At 46.2% G+C, this 20913-nt stretch overlaps 2 long non-coding RNA genes across 2 annotated transcripts in view; one reads left to right on the top strand and one right to left on the bottom strand.

Moving 5' to 3' along the window:
* Window positions 1-20913, bottom strand: part of LOC144106560 (uncharacterized) — a 110481-nt gene that overhangs the window by 22411 nt on the left and 67157 nt on the right. The window lies entirely within an intron of this gene.
* On the top strand, window positions 4697-10883 carry LOC144106543 (uncharacterized). Its single transcript, XR_013309043.1, has 3 exons — window positions 4697-5147; window positions 6541-6665; window positions 10799-10883. It is a non-coding gene; the product is annotated as an uncharacterized LOC144106543 (long non-coding RNA).

The raw sequence follows: 20913 nt of genomic DNA, 5'->3' as shown, positions 1-20913 counted from the left end.
CCGTCCACAAGGTTCCAAGCAGCATTGGGCACACACACATACACAGCCTCAATTCGTTCCGTGCACACAAGGTTCGGACACCAATCTGCACATTCCAGAATCCACCATGTCAGATCGGTGCGCCAAATTGGCAGAATGATTTCTAGCCACCTACATCTCGAAAAAGAAGATGTTTCCTTTTAGCTTTGTCCACAAGATTGGACCAAAATTCCAATTTATCTGGCACGGCGCCGGTTGTGAAGGCTACCGCCGCTATCGGGTATACATCGTCGTTTTCATCAAAAGCAACAAAGCTCACCAGCTCCCTGCATTCTACCAAGATTGCTGTTGCCATCGTGTCTGCGTTCTCTGCCTCTTTGAATTTCACAGTTGGGATAGGCCTGTCACCGGCTACTTCACATGCAGTTTTACATCGCTCTTCAGGTAGCGCTAGCTGCCTGTACGGCTGGCAGCCGGCATTCTCTTCAAAGAAAACCATGCCCTTAAGCAATCTTTTCTCCCATTTACCTTGACCAGCTTGCTCCCACTCTTCTGGTAATGAGGTCTTATGCTTCATGTTTAGACTTACAGGGATGAATGCAGTATCCGAATCTCCGAGTTCCCTACCTGCTGTGAAACTCTTTGCAGTTGTCGTTGGTAACTCCCAATCTGCTGCAGACACATTTGCAGCTTCCGGATCTGCTTGAAGCTCTACTGAAGCCTCAGGTTTGTCGCTAACAGATTCGCGTGGTGTTATGAAGTGCTCTTTCAAATCAGCTTTCTCATTTTCTTCCTGCAGCTTCACCTTTTCTGGCTGCTCCAGCAGCGCGGGCGTCTCAAGTGTTATCAACTTCCCTACACCTGGAGCTACATCTGCTGTCACTGCGCACAGTGTCAGCTCCAGCTGGCTAACCAACTCATCTTTGGCAGCTAGCTTACCATCACCTGCAAGGAGTGTGCCCGCTATAATATCCTGATTTACCTCTTCCTCGCGCGTTCCCGCCGCTTCAGAGTTAGCTCCGACCTGCTCTTGCACAATGTTCAACTCTTGTTCACGAGAAGTCCACTCCTGCGCCTCCTGGGTCAGCTCTATATATGCTCGCTCTGACAGCGCGTGCTTCACAGAAGGTTCTAACGCCTCTCTGCCTTCAGCGATCTGTTCTGGCACGGCACACAGCGTTAGATCAGCTTGTGCTCTTTGGAGAACCACACATTCCCGTTTTGTTATTTCGTTCCCTGAATCCACACAGGCTTCAGAATTTTGACCTTCGGATTCCAAGTTGCGGCATGCCAGATCGTCAACCCTATCTGGTTGACTGAGCTTATCAACAGCCATCTCCGACTGGGAGCTTAGTTTATCAGGCGCCAGTATCTCTACCTGAGCTGCTAGTTTGCACACATCTGTCCTCACCGCGGGAACATCTTGTTTTTGCTTTGAATTCGGGCAGTCAATCATCGAGTGTCCAAATTTCATGCAGGTATAACATTGAACTGTTGCGAATGAGACCTCGCTATCAACTTTCGGCCCCTGCCTGAATTTCAATTGCATCTGTGCAAGGTTTTTCTTTTCTAGTTCAATTTGGAATTCCAAATTTTCAATTTCACTCAGCTGTTCAGCCTCCTCCTGCTCAACACGTCGCATCCTGCCCTCCTGATCATACCGTACGGCAGCCATCTCCGTTTTCCGTGCTATTGTTTCTAGCACTAAACACTACACCGACATGGTGAATTCGGATAAAGCAGAAAGGTATCCCATCTTACTGGTTGCTCTCTGCCCCGGTGATCTCGTCGTCCTCAGTGATGACGACAGGCTCCTCGATGCGGACGACTTGAGCTCTGGATCTCTCAGCAGCTCGCTGACTCCTGCCTCGTTTGACTGGCTTGACTTGGTCGCCTGGTTACTTTTCAGCAGCTCGCTGACTCGAACCCGTTCGATGTGGACGCCTGGTTCTTTTCAGCAGCTCGCTGACTCGAACCCTCGATGGCTTGTTGTTGCCCGGCTCCTTCAGCTCCTAGCTGACTTGAGCCTCCGACGTCCTCTCGAACTCGACCCGTGATCCTGAAGCTTTCGACGTCAGTCTTGCGACGCAGCTTCACGTTTTCTCCTTTAGGACAAACAGCTTGTCCACCGACTTGTTCTTCTCACCTTCCGTCCAATGCCTTGAGTTGAAAGAAGTTGCGATCCTGTGTCGACTGCGCCAGTTGAGATCCTGTGTCGACTGTGCCAGTTGAGATCCTGTGTCGACTGCGCTAGTTGAGTTTCCTATGTGCTGCGCCAGTTGAGTTTCCTGTGCCGACTGTGCCAGTTGAATTTCCGCTTTCAGGTGGTGATGTGAGGAAACTACTTGAAGATGAAATCGGAGTTTCTTGATGACCCGGTGGTTCTACTCGCAAACATTCACATTACTCAAGGAAAGGAGAAGGTTAACTATTTATTTACAACATAGGTAAAAAAACGAGAAGAAACAAAGCAAGGAGAAAACTATTTACATGACTAAATCGTGGATCAGACGAATTCAGCCCCCGCTCAACCCAGAGCGCTTGGTTTTAAACCCTCTGTCTCCGCCCTTAGCGGGGACAGCAACCAATAAGATAACCAACGACCCATCTCGCCAATCAGTGGTTAGGGAAAGGAAAATAAGGTCCGCCCACTGATCAGAGATTGGGGAAAAAGGTCTGATTAAAACATTTGGGAAGGAGGTTTCGAATAACTACACAAACAACACAAATGCGACTTCCGTTCCCACGCCACCCACGGCACCACAGACGCTAGAAACATGTGCCGACGAGGCGATGACTCAGGTTGTTGACAGCAACAAAGAGAAGACAGTCGTTAAGGGAAGTAGACAGTCGTTACAGGAATAGTGGGCTTCCGGTCACTCGGCTAATATCTCGTGCGCCCCCGAAACCTCGTCAACCCCCTAACAACCACATGTCGTTAGCTGTACTTGGTTCGCGTTTTTCCCGGCGGGTCATCCCCGTGACGGCGCGGCGTAAACGAGGACGTCCGCTGCACAAAGGGGCGGCAGGTATGAGACGGGCCCCTTTGTTGGGGACTTCCGACCCCGTGGGAGCAGCTTTCCTTGCGAATACAAGATCAACGAGTTCGCGGAAAGGTCAGCGAACTCCACACGTGGCATAGTCCAGCGCCTCCTCGCCGTTTGCGCCTTGATGCTGACGAAGTTCTCAGCCTTGCTACCAGCTGCACACCTCGACGGTGACGGTGACGCAGACATACACACGCACGCACGCACGCACGCACGCACGCATACACACACACTGCTTTTTCGCCGAAAGAGAACTACACCGCTTACATAACTAAAGATAATCGAACCTGAAGCAGCCAGAAAGAAGCAAAGTAATGGAGAGCGCGTCAACGCCACCGCCGAGGTACAACTGACGACGGAGGCGCCCCAGCATCGAGAGCGTCGCCAACGGAGAGGCGAATGGCGCGCACCGACTACTGCTGTTTCGGAAGAAGTTCTTGCTAGGAAACCCGTGCAGAATAGAGAGTGGTGGAAGCATCACTGAGGCATTCGAGAATCTTCAAACCGAGCCATCGTTTTCATTGTAAATACCGCATTTTCCCCGCTGTGTTACCATTTTCTATTTCTGTTTTGTTCGGCCCGAACTGAATGGTCACCATACGGACAGTGCGACTGGAGGTTCGTCATATGTCAACCAAGTCCGAACGAATTCTTACACAGTCGCCGAATAAAGTACGTACAGCCATTCCGTAGGACTCGCCTGTACTCCTGAAAGTGCTGTTTTTGTCGTTGTTGTTGTTGTCTCAAATACGATGGCGCATACCCATGGTGGGGGATTAGCCAGGGTTTGGCACAGATCCAAAGAGGAAAAAACTCATCCAGGTTTATCTAAAGAGTAAAATGAAGAGCTAAGCTTCGGAGGCGTAAGAATGCGACTTCTTTCTCTATTGAGGTGTTTAGAACGGTGGCGAGGCAAAACGAGCAACGCTGCATGATTTGCAAGTAAATATTGTAAGCGGTGTGCTTTTTACACGCTGGTATTTTTACAATTGCTGAAGCTTCTGAAGATGACACTTTGCTCCAACTACACTCTCTGCGCAGTACCTGCATTCTTTATTTGATATCTTGTCCTCTGATCTTGTTCTGTACTTGTGATTTCATAATAACCTTTTGTATTCTCCCCTTCCCTCTGAAGTCTTCCGCCCTGAGGGCAAAATAAATCAATCAACTTGCATTGGATACGTCGATAGTGCACACTTACAATGTTAATGAAGTGGATCTTCCTCCAAAGGGAATCGCTCATGAGCACACCGCCACATTTTCAACAGACTGCCCTACACTTCTTTTCTTCCTGAATTCTCACTGTGTCGTGATGTTAGAACTTCCGTATTTAGTTGGTACGTGGAAGGCAAAACAGACTACACTCCCAATATGCGATATGCTAAGGAGTGTAACATAATTATACTGGTTTTGGGGGAAAGGAAATGGCGTAGTATCTGTCTCATATATCGTTGGACACCTGAACCGCGCCGTAAGGGAAGGGATAAAGGAGGGAGTGAAAGAAAAAAGGAAGAAAGAGGTGCCGTAGTGGAGTGCTCCGGAATAACTTCGACCACCTGGGGATCTTTAACGTGCACTGACATCGCACAGCACACGGGCGTCTTAGCGTTTTTCCTTCATAAGAACGCAGCCGGCGCAAGAAAATAAACGGGGTCGACATAAATTAAACTGTTCTGAAGAAACGTCCTCTGCAAGGTGATTATATCTAGGCAGAAAACCGGTAAGGAGAAAAACGCCCGTTGTGCGAACGTTTCCCCACAGTGCACAGCCACCGCGGTTCGCGGTACAATTTCTTTTCTACTTCCCCGTCTACATCAGCAGTATTTCAGCAGTGTACTGAGCTTTGTAGGCGTTTAGAAAAGCGAGCAGCAGTGAAGCCTAATTACTCTCACCTGTTGCCAGATTCTGAATAGCGCAACTGCGCTATTACTTTGCAGCACAAGTAGCGGCACCTTTACCACCCACCTTGGACTACGTCCACGAAGCCACCGGGCGAGTCGATTTTCGCAGCTTCGAGAGCGTCACCCAAGCCCTCCGGGTGGTTCACTCTGCGAAGGAAGCCATCCCTGTCGAGTCTCTGACGATCATCGTGCCACTGCTGCTCAGCCTGGTCCTGACGGGGTGCGTGTGAGCCTTCTGACATTTCGCGTGGGGAACGCTATCCGGAGACCGTTTAATGAATTCAACGTAAAAAAATGTGTAACTTTTTTTTTGAAGTGCATTACTAATTCGTACAAGCTGTACTATGTCATCACAGGTAAGATTTGAAGGAAGAAAAACAAACATAAGCTTTTGGCGCTTCATTTCAGTAAAAAAAAAAGAAGCCTATCTTGCTTGTGCTGTCGAAAGAAATATGCGTTAATTTTTAGAGCTGCTGTATATCCTTGCAAGAAGTTTACAGGTGATACACATTTGAGTGCTACACAGTCGCGGTGCCTCGGGTGGGTGCTCTCCGTGCTAGACAGATTTATGGCGGGCCCGAGAGATGGCGCTTCTGGCGCTAGGTGTGGAATCGGCGGCTTAGTTACGGAGCGAGTCCCTGCACGCACAGCCCCGCGCGGGTATAAGGTGCTGGTGGCAAGTTATACGCTAGAGAGGGTATCACTTTGTTTAAGCTGAGGTACCAAAGTTGTTCACAGCTTCAGTTTTCTGCCTCGCATCAGGACTGAAGGTGGTCTCGCGGTGTGGCAGCCTTGGTTGCTGGGATTCCGTAGGCCATACGAGTATCCTCGACAGTAATAAGAAGAACCGGCCGGATGCAGGCATGTGTATGGTGGGCCACATAGCAACGAGAACGTTGGATGCAAAAGCGATGCTGAACTGGTGATGCTGAACAGCTGCCCCGAGTTTCGCAATTTAGGCATATACCTATAGCGTTGTGTATTAGTTTTCTTATAAAAATCTCATTACAAGCGTTTTGGAGAGGTTTCTCTAAACACGGTGTGGCGGCAAAATTCCCCCAAGCAGCTGGAGCTTTCAATTATTTTCTTCTTACTTACAGATCGCTTTAAATTGCAAGAAACTAGAAAGCCTCAAACCTTAATCATTTCTAATAGATACCCTTTACCCTGTTTTTTGAGCTCTGTATTACGAACGTCTTCCAGTAGAGATTTTTGCAAGCACTCCATACATGAGTGCTCTATGTCCAGCTTGAATGGTCAACATTAAGAAGTTTGGGGGTCCCATGGAAAGAAGATGAACGCAAGAATGCTTCGCTTTAAAACTAAGATTACTTGCACATGTGATTCACTTCAGTGGAATTTGGTTTTCGACTTCTCCTTGCCTATATAAGAGGCATAGCAAGGATTCTTAATTGCCGTCCAGTTATATTTGAAAATTCCCTTATATAGAAACAAATCAAATGTAAGGCATAAGACATCAGAAAGTTTAGCATACCACTAAATCTTCACCATTTAAGGTGCAAGGTTTTAGTAAATTACAAGATGTAGATAAAACCTTTAGAGTGTCCGTAATTCCCACATCGCGTCTCAAAAAAGTGTGGTCGACATCGCAGGTGGTGGTGGTACAAAAGACGCCAGTCGTCATCAACCACGTCAGCGGATTCCCGCACATCCTGCAGAAGCAACTCGTCCCTGCACACACTTCAGGAATCTGATGAAGCAAAACACCGGCGCCCGGGTAAAGCTATACTTTAGGATTTCGCACAACTAAGGCGTGCAGTCAGCAGGAAGAAAAATAGTGCCACAAGTGAAGTACGGCTGGAAGGGGGGTCACAATTCGCGAAAATTCAATACAACAGGGACACCCACAACGAGTTTAGCAGGAGAGTTCTAACTTCTTTGGCATGGGGTAGCGGCCCTATGGATGGCAGCCATCTTTTAAGAGAAAAATTTTGCTTCACACGTTATTAGTGAAGTGTGATATAGAACTGTGATATAGCATTTCTGGGGATAGGATTTCAATGACGTCCTTATGATGCTGTACGCTTATGCCTTTTCATATCAGACAAGCCAGTTTAGCGTGAATAAACCGTCAGCGATAGCCCAAAACTGGTTCAGCAAGTCGACACCGCTGCTTTTGACAAGATGACAAGTTGTGAACTTGTGTGCAGTCGCTCGCTGCCGGATAAACTATTGTCTACTTTCCTACCCTACCTCCCTACGCCCAGTTACACTTTCTCATGCTCTCCCACTGACCATTCTACGTGCCTGCTGCACATGTGCAGACACAAAAAGAAATCAGCTAAGTAGCACCCAATCATTAGCAGCAGAGCACGGAAGAGGGGCGGACTAATTTCGTTGACCTTTTCTTTGCGAGGCTGCGCTCTAGATAGAAGATTCTACCGGCTACGGTATGGCTATGGCATTAGTCAATACTGCCGATTTGTTACTCTAATTTACGACGAATAAAAGAAGAGCGACGTCTTAGCTGGTGCCGTTCAGTGTAAGCCATATGGCTGGCACTGACATGCAGGACAAATTGCGTAAACACTTTATCAGTACGAAATGACCGGCGGCGCAAACAAGGACACTAACAAGAAAGAGACACCACATGCTCACACTACCAACTGTTTATCGCGCGGAAAGGTGGCTTGTTTAAACATTCAGCTCAAGCATGTAACATCGCGTTATCGCTCCAAACCCAGCACGTGGAAAAAAAACATCAACATCAGGAAAACGAACAAGAAAATTTAACCCCTGCAGAAAAAAAAGTAACAGATTCTGATAAAAGGAATTAAAAAACTTAAAGGAGGGGGCCATCTTTTAGAAAAAACAGCGTCACACAATCGTAGCTATAGCAGAGTCCTACATGAGAAGCAAAAGTGGTCAGACACTAAAAAGCCAATAACAAATAACAATCTTAGCGAAAGCAGAGTAAACAAATGAAGCAAAAGCTGTCAGAAACCGAAAAACTGCAAACACTATAAAGATAAACTCAATAAGTTCAAGTTCAAGTTCGTCTTTATTTACATCAGGAAGATGTAGGTAGGCCCGGACAGAAAAGTGATAAAAATTCACTTGAAGGAGTCCGGGCCCCTTCTACAAGGCAAAATACAACGAAAGCAACAGAGCTTGGTTAACAATGACGAGGTAGAAAAAAAAAGTTAAGAGGCGCTGCGAGCATATATTGTTAAAAGACAAAGAAAAGAACTTATACGCCCAAAACATGAACACTAAAGCTTTTGTACGCTTTTTATAATATGACAAACTGATTGATAGAATCAAGTACACATATTTAAAAAAAATGCTTGCGTATGTCAGCACATTTATCAAAAGGGACTGAAAGTCACCGCTCTAAAGCGACAAGAATGTCACGTGGGCTACTTTTTTCCACAGATATTCCTCTACTCAGCAGCTTATTTAATACATGTGGAACAGCAAAGCGTAACATAGAACGTCCGTATTCTGTACGCCAGAAGGGAACGCACCAGAATGACTGATTTCGAAATGCATATGTTGGAATAGTGGCGTTCAGGCAGGATAGTTCTAGGAACGTATACTGGTGGTAGCGTATACACTTTTTATATCTCAGTGCTAAATGATATTCATATAGGTCATGAGCTGGTGTAATGTGAAAGCGCGTGAAAAATTCTGTGTGCGCACGGTAATCGACGTTTGCTATGTGCCGGACTGCTTTCTTTTGGAGCATGAATATTTTATTTATGTTTGCCTGCGTTGTATTGCCCCATACTAAGAAACAGTAATTTAAATGAAGGAGGAACAGCGTGTTGTAAATTTTTTTTTATAGACGTCGGAAGAAAATACCGAAATTTTGCTTGCATTCCTACACATTTCGTGAGGCGACATAGAACTATACTAACGTGAGCGTCCCAGACCATGCTCTTACTGAAAAATACTCCAAGTGTTTTGGCCGTATCTACAATATCTATAATAGAATTCCCCATGGGAAACTGATGCTCTGCCATGATCGCCCTATTTCTCGCTTGGAAAACAACTGCTTTTGTCTTTTTCGCGTTTAGTACCAGGGAGTTTGCTTCGCTCCAGTGTTTGAGGGCATCCAACGCGCTGTTAATGGTTGGGACTAGAAATTCGAGACTAATACCTTTAAAGAACATGCTAGTGTCATCTGCGTAAATTACATATTGAGGCTTATTACTTATATTAACAATGTCATTAATGTAAAGAATAAAAAGTAAAGGTCCCAATATACTTCCCTGTGGGACGCCGGTAAAAATTTTCTGAAGAGAGGAGAGTTCATTTACTATGTGCACACAATGAAAACGATGTTGAAGATATGATTCGATGAGGAGGAGTGGTGTGCCACGTATGCCGTAGAGTTCAAGTTTCTTTAGTAGTTTGTGGTGAATAAGGTGGTCAAAAGACTATGAAAAGTCAACAAAAATTCCTATGCATATCTCTTTATTTTCAAATGCTTCGAGAATTATTTCTTTTTGTGTTAGAAAAGCTGTTTCAGTGGATCTGCCTTGATCAAATCCGTATTGAGGTGTAGACAGTAACAAAGATTCTAAAAAAAAACTCCACAGACGGCCGCTAGAAAAGGAGGGCTGAAGAGTCGCACTGAAGATGATGTCACAAAAAAACTATCCAGAAATGAAACTTGATTTGTACGGAGGGATATCGAAGAGTCGCTAACACAAATGCTTCCCTTCTTTTTAATCATAAAAGCCTCAATAATTTCAGTTGCCACCTGATCGGGACTCCTGCCCAGAATCTGCAGGGGTTGTTCGTTTTCCTGATGTCAGTGCTTTTTTCCCACGTGCTGGGTTCGGAGCGATAATGCGATATCACATGCTTAAGCTGAATGTTTAAATATGCCACCTTTTCGCGCTATAAACAGTTGGTAGTGTGCGCATGTGGTGTCTCTTTCTAGGTAGTGTCCTTGTTTGCGCCACCGTTCATTTCGTCACGCACCAGCTCTCCCCTCAGGCTGTTATTCGGAAGTTACTTTATTAGTAGTTCGTACTTTCTTGCACAATTTTTCAGACACGATATAGAGCATGGCAAGCCAGCATACATGAAAACGCACTCTTGAAAGCTGTTTTTTTTTTTACTTGGTTTATGGGGGTTGAACGTCCCAAAACGACTCAGGCTATGAGGAACGCCGTAGTAAAGGGCTCTGGAAATTTCGACCACCTGGGGATCTTTAACGTGCACTGACGTCGCACAGTACACGGGCCTCTAGAATTTCACCTCCATCGAAATTCAACCGCCGCTGCTGGAATCGAACCCTCCTCTTTCGGGTCAGCATCCGAGCGCCATAACCACTGAGCCAATGCGGCGTCTGCTAAGCTTCTTTGAGAGCAGGAGCAAAATCTTGCAGTTTTGGTGTACGATTCTCTTATGCTTCAAAAGGCGCGTAGCAAACACCCTAACTTGTATGTGTTTAGACGCTTATGCACTCTTAATTCAATAATGAAATAATGCAAAGAGGGCATTTGTTTTTGGATGTTTGTTGAAACGTGCAAGTATTACTGTCCTTTGCTCTGTGGTAATGTGGGCCACTCAGGCACAAATCGGATAAGTGATTACACCTTATAGGTTAAAAAATCAGAGAATGCGCTGTTTCATTGATTTATTTAATAAAGTTTAATAGCCTCTGTTATCACTGGCGATAAGGAAATTTACTTTGCCGTCTTCAAAGTCTTAATTATTATGTTCGCGGCACATTTGTGCCAGTGGTTTGAATTTTTTTTTTCTGCTTCGGGGAACGGTGTTTTCCTACCTAATGGTCGAGCTCAGTGTTATACATTTTTTTTATCGCTATTGCAGTGAATAAACAGAACAACTTCAACAAAGACGCATGCTGTTCACTGCCGCTCTCATGTCCAGGCGGTCCTACACTGCGAAGTTACAGACTTGGTCGGCGACGCCATTCGGTGCCGATCCCGAGCGTGCAATTCCCGGCGCTCGCGAATTTTTGGCCAGCAGAGAGCACAGGTACGTTGTGTCATCGCTTTGGTCAAAGCACTGACATGTCAGCTCCTCTAAATGCCATTTCACATTTACTGGGTCGCTGTAATACCGTGTTTCATCATGTATGCAACGCGCTATAGAGTTTACTGACGAGCACAGCATGCCCATTTCATACCACGTGGCAGTGCGTGCTACCACGTAGCACCATTTCCTGCAGAACAGAGCAATACAACTTGTTTTTCGTTGTGCTGTACAATGAGAAAGTTGGGAAAGCGAAAGAAACGACAATGCCCAGGTTCAACCTTTGTCAGATGCATAGAGCCTAAGGGTTGGCCTGTGGGTCTAATTTAGAGGCTCGCTATTCATTAACAGAGTTCTAGATTTACTAAAAATCAGAAAAGTTCTCTACAACGCCTACGAATTTCGGTGATGCTACAATAGCCTCTCTGCATGAGCTGGAAGCAATTCCCTTCAATTCATTGCTTTGTCAGCGGCTGCATATACGACATATGGCACGAAAGAGAAGGCTCTCGCAGGCGCTAGTGATTCTGGTTAGCTGCTCCCCTATTAAAATCGCGCCTGATTTGCAAGCGCAAGAGCATTTGCACACACATTGGCAGGCTTATCGTGATTGCTGTAGAGGTAGGCAAGTGCCAGACATGTACCGTTCTCAAATTACAAGGTATGGTTTAGTACTTCGCTTCCCGTGATTTATGGGCATGCCTTCGGTTTCAACACAAACACCAGCAAATCGGGCAGTGGTGGTGGTAACTGTATCGGATCTGGTAACCAGGGTCCTCAAGACTGGTAACCATGCTGTGGAAGCCGGTCAGCCGGGTGGCTGATATAAGAGCGCAAGCGCCCAATAAACGCACTGTTACTCTGCACCTCGAGCTCAGCGGTCGTCTGCGTCGCATGCTATCTTGAACGACACATGGTGTCAGAAGTTCTTATCACGCCCATTCCCCGCTTCAACTGAGCCAGCGCAATGGAAGTACTACCGCCCCCTAATCGCCAACTGCTCTCCGAAGCGCCGGCGGAAAAGTGGAAGCAATTCAGGCAGAGGATGGATTTGTACTTCAAGGCAACTTTGCATGTGAACGGTTTCGCGATTTTAATAATAATAATAATAATAATAATAATAATAATAATAATAATAATAATAATAATAATAATAATAATAATGGTTTTATTTGCGCCTAATGAATACATGGCGCGGGAGACCCGCAGTAAAAGCTGTCACAAGCGACAGCTTGACAAAGCCGGAGGCCCCCCCTATACACTTGACAGCATCATAGGCGCAATGAAACGGCATGTCTCATCCAAAAACAAAATAGAACAAAACACGAAAACATCTGCAATTACAATCACTCACAAGAACTACATAAAATTACACAGAAAATGTGGTAGAATGAAGTTAGAAAGCACTTACAAAAGCAATGAAACATTCATGTGCGATGGCAATGAGTTTAGCGAAAGTAACAGATAAATTAAGCACATTTTGCTTCAAATAAAATTCAGAACAAAGTGAATACAGACAAGCGGTACAGTCAGGGTAAACAACAACGTGACAGAGTAAACAGGAATGGCAAGCGAAGTGTCCTAGTACATGTTGAAATACCGGCGGAGTGTTTTGAACGTCACCTTTTCAAGTTGGATATGTTTATGATTTAAATCATTTAGTAACCGGGGTAGCTTATTCTGTATTGTTTGTAGGCCGTATGTTGTGCGAAACGTCCTTACTTTCCAGAGCTCCGTGTGACGTGTCTGGCGTGTAGTAGTGTTTGGTTGTAACCTGGCTAGACGATGTAGAAATGAACTGTTGCTAGCGTTTTCATTCTTAATTGCCTTGCAAAGGATATAATCAAACAGTTTGGTAACAGGAATTATGTTGTATTTGAGAAATAGATGATACGTATGTGAATAAAACGGCAGATTTTCTATTACTGTTACAAACCTTTTCTGCAACTTGTGAAGCTTCTGCAAATTTCCGTAAGTTGTCGTAGACCAAACTAAGTGACAATAATTGAGTCGGGAGGAGAATAAGGTATTATAAAGTAACAGTAAGATTTTTGGTGGTAGTAAATTGCGATTGCGGTATACTAGCCCAATTACTTGTGCTAGCTTAGTTAGCATGCTGTCCACGTGGACATCCCATGACATATTCTGCTGAAAGATAACACCTAATGTCTTAATGTCGACGTAATAGTGGAAACGGACCATCGACCACTGATAGCCATTGCCCAGAAGAACCTGTCAGACATGCCTCCTCGCCTGCAGCGTTTCTTTATGTGCCTCATGCCGTTCAACATTTCTCTGCTGTACGTCCTAGGGAGAGACCTTGCTCTGGCCGATGCTCTCTCAAGAATCCGATGCGACAGCGATGAGCCACCTGAAAGCGAACTAGAAAATGTGGCCACCCATGCAACGGCCGGCCTCTCCACTCTCGTCAGCGACACAACAGCCAAGCGGATGGCAAAAGAAACGAGTGAAGACGACGAGCTAAGGCGAGTCACTGAAGCCCTACAAGATGGACATAGCGTTATAGCTCAGCTAGCTCCCTTCGAAGCTCAGCTATCAAGTGTGGAAGGCGTACTGTTGCGTGGATATAGAGTTGTCATTCCGAAGTCCCTAGAAAAGAAATGTTGCAGCGCCTACACGGGGGCCACTTGGGCGTCGGAAAATGCAAAGCAATGGCCAGAGTATTGATGTATTGGCCTGGTATGGCAGCAGAAATAACTGAGAAAGTTTCCAGGTGCCAAACCTGCCACCGTTTCGCTTACAAGCAACCAAGTGAACCCCTAATGCAAAGGCATTGTCCCGCATTACCGTCGGCTAGGGTAGGCGCGGACTTGTTCGAGCATTACGGAACTACCTTGCAGTCTACGATGCCTATTCCAATTACCCTGAAGTAGAGCCGCTTTCTCACACTACTAGCCACTGTGTAATAGAGGAGCTGGCCATGATATTTGCACGTCACGGCATGCCGCTTGAAGTATGCACGGACGGCGGACCACAACTTTCATCGCAGGCATTTCATGCCTTCGCAGAACAGTTTGGATTTGCCCATGTTGTTTCTAGTCCCGGTTTTCCACGCTCAAACGGTTTGGCAGAGAAAGGGATGAACTTGGTGAAATGTTTCCTCAAGAAGGCGCTATATGTGAATGAATACTTTTGGATCGCCTTCTTAATTACAGGACAGCACCACTCGAGGCCGGACAAGCCCCGTGCGAGCTACTCATGGGCAGGAGGTTAAGAGCGAGGCTGCCTGACTTCGCAGACCGTAGGGCACCAGAGGTCAAAAAGCACACCCAAGCCCACCCTCAGAGACGTCCACTAGAAGCACTCGGCGAGCATGACACCGTTAGGCTGCTCGACAAGGGAGGGTGGACCACAAAGGCCCTCGCAGAAAACGCCGTCGCCCCTCGCTCATACATGGTCCGTAAAAAAGACGTGAATCAGCTTCGTCGCAACCGTCAACATCTGCTGCGAACAAACGAAGAGTTCGACCCCTCACTGGAAACCATTCCTGACTGTACGGAAGACAGTGCTAGCGACTGTGCTTCTCTTCCAGGCTTGCGGCACCACAGGAGTCCCTGGGCAACTCGAGCCCCACGTGTGACGATCAAGCCACGGCTGCCCACACGCCTCAAGAGCATCCTGAACCAGGGCAACATAGTCCTCTGGAAACCATGAATTCCGAGCCGGACGACGCTGGGCTTCGCCAGAGCACCCGGTTAAGGAAAAAGCCCACCCGCCTCGTGTATCAAAAGGACTTTCATCAAATTGCTTGAATCGATCTGCTGTTGTATTGTGCTAGTTTTTTTCTGTTTTTAGAGGGAGAAAGATGTATCGGATCTGGCAACCAGGGCCTTCAAGACTGGCAACCATGCTGTGCAAGCCGGCCAGCCGGGTGGCTGATATAAGAGCGCAAGCGCCCAATAAACGCACTGTTAATCTGCACCTCGAGCTCAGCGGTTGTCTGCGTCGCATGCTATCTTGAACGACACAGCAATGACTTTTATTTTCAAAAGGAATGGTGTGGCGTAGGGTACTGGAATGCTAAGACATTGCTATAGGCTGACAGACACATACACAGGAGATAGCCCTGGAACACAGATGTATGGAGTTCGCACTTTTCTTCCTTAGACAATAGCATCAAATGAGAAACACAGGGGTCTTTTTTATCTGAATGAAGAGGCTTTTACAAATATGATGATTCTGGGTCATTGAGGAAGCGCACGTACTAGGATTGTACAGGCAGCACTTGCTCAATGAGTGGTCGTTAAATTGTGACATATGATGCGCCTGGAGACCTAGAATCTTTAAAACCTCTGACACACTCTACGGCCGCTTCTAAGTCAACCGAGTTGTACTGGGTTCTTGCAGGGCGTGGTGCTTGGCTTCACAGCGCGAAGCGGACTACCAGGAGCCACGTCGTGTCGCAGGCGCGCACCAATCTTATCTATAAATTGCTACCCATTATAACACTTTATGGCTCTCTCCTTTAACTTCCGTTCCGGGGAAAGTGCTGCAGGCTAGGGTATTTTGCATCAAACTAACCTCTCTGTCTTGGGTGTCGTAAACCTTTTTCTGATCACAGTAAAATTGGGTGTGTGAAAAGCTGAACATTGAACTTCATGGCTACTTATGTTGAATAGCCGGCGACTCGAAGGAGTTGGATCAGGTTGAACGCTTCGATGTGTATGTAAACACCTTTGTAAACTGTGAATTTATAGCTTCTTCTTAGCCTGGGCTACAGGCAGCACTGATGCATGTGCTTCAGCCAGTTTTCAGTTTTTTTTATGTCGCAACCTGCGGCCCTTATTGTGCCCCAGAGCGAATGTCGTATATAACATTTCTGAAACGAGTGAGCTTGATAACACAGCTTCCACCATACTTTTGTAGGCAATTTTTACCTTCCGTAAACGTCATTTTACCACTACTTTTCTTGCATCATCTCAACATGTATAGAATAGCAAATATGGGATTCCCTGACGTTTCTGGTACTCATCTGCAACCGTTCTAGCATATCTACGAAATTTTTTGTATGTCTATGTATAAATAGCAGCGGGTATTTTTCTTGAAAAGCTTATTAGTTGGCTTCAGGACACACTCAGTTTGGGCGGAAGAAAAAAGCATCTGCATAAACAACAAATGACGAATGGTGCCTGAAAAGATTAAGAGTTTGCGCTGAATACTTTCTTTGCTTTCGTCACTCTTTCGTATCTGTTATTTTCGCTGCAGGCACTGACGATTCGGCATCAGTACCGGTGCTCCGACAAAGAAGTCCCTTGACGGGTTTTCTGACAGCCAGCGAGGAACAGCTCTTTCCATGTACGTCTTGGATATTATGAAAAGGCTCCTGCGCAACGAAGCCGGAACCAAAGAAAACTATGCACCATATCAGCTGTGTGCTCAGTAGTTTAGAACTAACTGGTTAGCAGCACCTGATGATACGTTGTAGGCAGCAATGTTCAGTTCACAGCCTAGGTTATAAGTTGGCAAATGAAGTTATGTGCAGAACGTGGTTCTAGCTAGCAACCCATCAAAACATAACCTTTCGTAATAATGAAGGCGTCCTAAAGAAGAATCCTACGGAGCCCAAAACCATATAACGCTAGACGAGAGAGAGTTGCTATGCGAGCGCAAAAGCAGATACCGCGCGAACTGCCACTTGCTAAGGGCAATCACTGAGGTGACCAACGCCGACGCGGGGCGGCCCCATGGCAAGACCTTGAAACTTTCTCTTTTTGGATTGGCTTGGTGTCCCGCTAAGGCGCTAGACTTGAAAACAATAAATCAAGGTTTCTGCCGTAGCAAAGCTCGCGCCGCTTAGTCGCAACAGCGAAAAGACGGAAAGACACAGAGGGTTCAAAAAATGCCGACTATATGAACGGTTTACGATATGTAGGACCTCCTAATAAAACACTTTTGTGAACTACTTGAAGGTAGAATCAGGCAATGAAACTTTGGGACTGCATATTAAAACGAGTAACACGATCAAATACTTTGATGTTCACAAATCCAAATTTTTTGCCATTTTTCGCTATTTGAAAGCCGCATCTCCTGTTTAAAGAATTAAGCTACCAAGAGGTCTGGGAGAAGAAGTAGATCGAGAAACAATAAACTAACAACCGATTTTATTGGAATGCGGTCCGCTGCTTGGTTCTTCCCTTGGAGGAAGTAACCGCTTAATGATTTCAGTCGTTTGCACAATGTTACATTCCCTGTTTCCCTACTTCGTCTCATTAGTCGGCCATTCTTCCTTTCCAAGTTGCTCTTGTTCAATGCAGTGCAAACTGGCTCAAAAGTCTTCAGGCCAAACAGCTTCCATGCGAGCATCATATTAAGGTCCAGAAAATTTTGATGAGGACGATGGTTTTTTTTTTAACTAATAGGTATTTAGATCCTACTGGACTGCAGATGGGTACCACGAAACCGGTGAAAATGAAGCCATTAGCCTGAGGTCTTTTGACCGAACATCTACCCATTTCCTTACTTTTCCATATACCTCCCTAACATATGGCGTCTGCAACTCTCAGTGAGCGTCAGCAGCGACACAGATCAACCGTTGAACGTGGGTGGAAGATTGAAACGATGGCTTCGGGACGCCGTTTGGCCAGACCTCCTGGGCTATAACCCGACCATTTGCGGAGGGGTGCTCGAAGACTTCAGCGCCGCCGAATACCACGGCGGCACCTTGCGTACGGAGGAGCTGGCACCGCGTCCTCAGACGTCTTCCTACGGCGGCTGCACCAGAGATGACGTCAACAGAGCCGACGATGCGAATCGTGCGAGCACTGAGGCCTTTGAGACCCCCCTCCTGGACGATATATACTGCCGAAGAAGCGATGCCAGTGAGGACGGCACGGATGAGACCGAAGTCGTAGAGGGCAACTGGGCTGACTTGGATGAATCGCGGCCTCAGCGCCTGGAGTGGCAGCCTTCCCATCACCACCAGCGCGACGAGAGAAGACGCTCCGGGTTAGCAGACTGGGGTAAACAACTTTTGTTCGTTAGCTGATTTAATTTTAGCTAGATGATCTTCTAGCATCAGGAAAACGTTACGCTGTTGTACTTAGGCAAATAATTTAGAAGTGTGCAGGTAATTAAACACAAAGGAAATCAAACGAATCTTCATGTTCAGCCGCACTCTATGCCTGGTGTTGTTGCTTCCCTGATCCCCTCAGTCCAACTTCCTTAGCTCACTGAAACAGTTCAACAACATACCTTGTAATACATGCAAATTTTGTACATCCTGAATGAAATGTTCTATAAGCGGATAATGCTATTTGATGCCAAAGAGGTAGTTAAATAAAATGCGACCTTTTACGTCGTCATCTTTGTGAGGGACTTTCTTGGTGCTGAAGAACGACACCTTTTTGGTGTAGCCTTTGGTTATGCGTATTAACAAAAGTTTCTTCACTGGAGACAAGTGTTAATCGTGCACGTTGTTAGCCAAAAATAGGTCACATATGATTTCGAATGTTCCCTGCTGGGATTCTACCATTTTCAGTCAGTTTAACGAGGCATCCTTATGGGCTTTAGGGTTACGGGGGAGGGCGGGGGGAGTAGTGTGCCAGGATTTGCCAGCTGAGACAATGCGATCGAGATGAGTTTAAGAGCGATCGCAGTTGTGACAGTTTGAGACAGTTTTAACGCTATAACGTTAAGGTTCCCGCTCTGCAGAAAATCTGGCGTCGCCCTCGGTACCCTCGTCGGTACCCTCGTGTGAGGAGAAAATCCCCGCATAAGCAACCTAGGGGGCACCCTAGATCACGTGACGTTATGCAGCCATCACAACCTGACCTTAAGATTGTGAGCAAACTCCCCACTGTGGCAGGTGGCAGTTATTGGAGATTGCTCGGGAAGGCCAACCCGGGCCGCACAACCCTACCGGTGGCAGCACCTGCCATCCCGGGGCACTAGCGCATTGCTTAACCGCTATACCACTGCGCCAGGAGGAGTACGAGGACTCCCAGCGATCTATGAATGTAAATTAGAGAACGACCAATTGCGCATATATGAGTATTAACCCATTAACGATATCGCGTCATGCCCAAACGGCAGTTTCAGAGCGCTAGCGCTGAACCTCTCACTCACTGATTTCTCCGACCTTTGCTCGAAGTTGAACAAACCTCAACGACTTGTGCTGGCGCACCTGTATCACATTTATCCTAAACAAGATAAAACGTCCAATTATTTTTCCAATTATAAGAAGACACATAGCCTATCGCGGACGTTGAGCGAGGGGCTCCGGAATAAGTTAAATCACATGGGTTTTCTTGACGCGCACTGACATCGCACATCACGCAGACACATTTTCCATTTCTCCTCCTGTCTACAGATGCGGCCGCTGCGGCCATAATTACACCAAGGCTCACAGGCTCAGTAAACGTGGGCGATAATCATTGAGTTCGGCCAGTAAAGTTCGCCGCGTTTATTGAAGATGTTCGCCTGAGTTTGCCGATAACGGGTGCTAAAAGCATTTCGTCCTTATCTGAATCATCTTCAAATATTACGAAAGGCATTGGTTTCGACACTCTAGAGTTGAGCATCTGTCGGATTAAAATGTGACTTCATGTGCGCTGGCCCACTGAAGGAAGTTTTTCGTCTATTTTGCTTTGCCCATTTAACAATTTAAAATATTAATTTGTATCATTACGCATCAGTTTTTGTTTTATTATCCAAGTGAATAGTAACGAGTAATAGCTCTGTAACTGAAATCTACTCCAACGTTGGCTGTCAACAATGTGTAACTCTTTTGTGAACTCAGGGTGTTCCCGGTACACTCTCACAGAGTTGTCGCATGTGAACAACAGCGGTCTCTCGGAGGACACTGCCTACTTGGCTTTGCCTGAGAACAAGTGCCCATCGGAAGAGGTTCTCGGTGCCTGTTCATTCGACCAGCACCAACAAAACGCTTGGTGCGCCGCGGCAGCTGCTGTCGCCCCGTGCTTCGTATCGCCGGTCGAGCCGCTTCGGGCACCCCGTCATTCGCAGGACCTGTTCGAGCAGCTGCTGAAGGCCTGCAGGCAGCCGGAGGCTGTCGCCTTCTCCGAGATCCTGCAGGAACTGTGAGTTGGTTAAGAGGGCAAAGGGCTTGAAGAAGTTCGGGCAGTCGCCCTTTTTTGAGACAGCTAAGAGTGCACACACAGAGACACAAAGTCGACACAACCGGGAATGAGTAGCGATTGTACAAACCAGACACATCCGTATGGGTACAGATGCATAATAAACCGAAAGAAACAATATTTAAAGCTAAGTGATAACATCAGTTTCATTAAGCGCATGCGCAAGATGTACCAGGGCTGAAGGATCAAGTGTGAAAATCGCAGCGCGTGTTGCGGCCAGGAAAGACCCCAAAGACACGAGATTGTTTGAGGCTGCTCGTATAGAACCTAGCTTACTTTCCAGTAGTAATAACTACAGCGGAGGTGGTCCCTGCATTTTTGTTTGCGATACATGATTCTCAAACTGTCTGTCGAGTGATCATCCATACAGTGGCCGCAGCAAGAAGGGTTGCTGTTCTATCTTTAAGAGCATGAAATGCATTTAGCTATGCCTTGCTGCCATCCTCCCTTCCACTTTCCGTTGAAAGTTTGTCCCTAATATGTCGTCATAATCTCTTGTGAAGAATGCATTGAAAACTATACGCTATAGTAAAACGGATTAGATTCAGTCAGGTCCCTCATGTTGGAAATGTCGAAAGTCTAAACTCAAAACAAAAACTAGTTCAGCAATGTAAAAAAATGTTCCTGATGATCGCATTCGTCTGCTCTTTCTAACGATACTTTCAAAAGCAACCAAGTTTTTGAGGTACTTTTTCTTTGTTAGGTTTGGCATTAGTTTTCGCGCTCTAGTGAAACGTCGTGTGCTGTAGCGAAACTTAGTGTGCTGTGGCACAACAAAGCAATGACTTATGCCAGCAACTGAACCGTTTGAGACTACGATAGAAACAGAAACGTATTTCGGACGTTAACTTGGCCATAATCACTTAAACCACTTTCTTTATTATGGGTGGTTCT

This window comes from Amblyomma americanum, chromosome 1, assembly GCF_052857255.1.
Source record: "Amblyomma americanum isolate KBUSLIRL-KWMA chromosome 1, ASM5285725v1, whole genome shotgun sequence".
NCBI classification, from domain to species: Eukaryota; Metazoa; Arthropoda; class Arachnida; order Ixodida; family Ixodidae; genus Amblyomma; species Amblyomma americanum.
The sequence above is the reverse complement of the archived record's forward strand: the minus strand, read 5'-3'. Positions and strand labels throughout refer to the sequence as shown.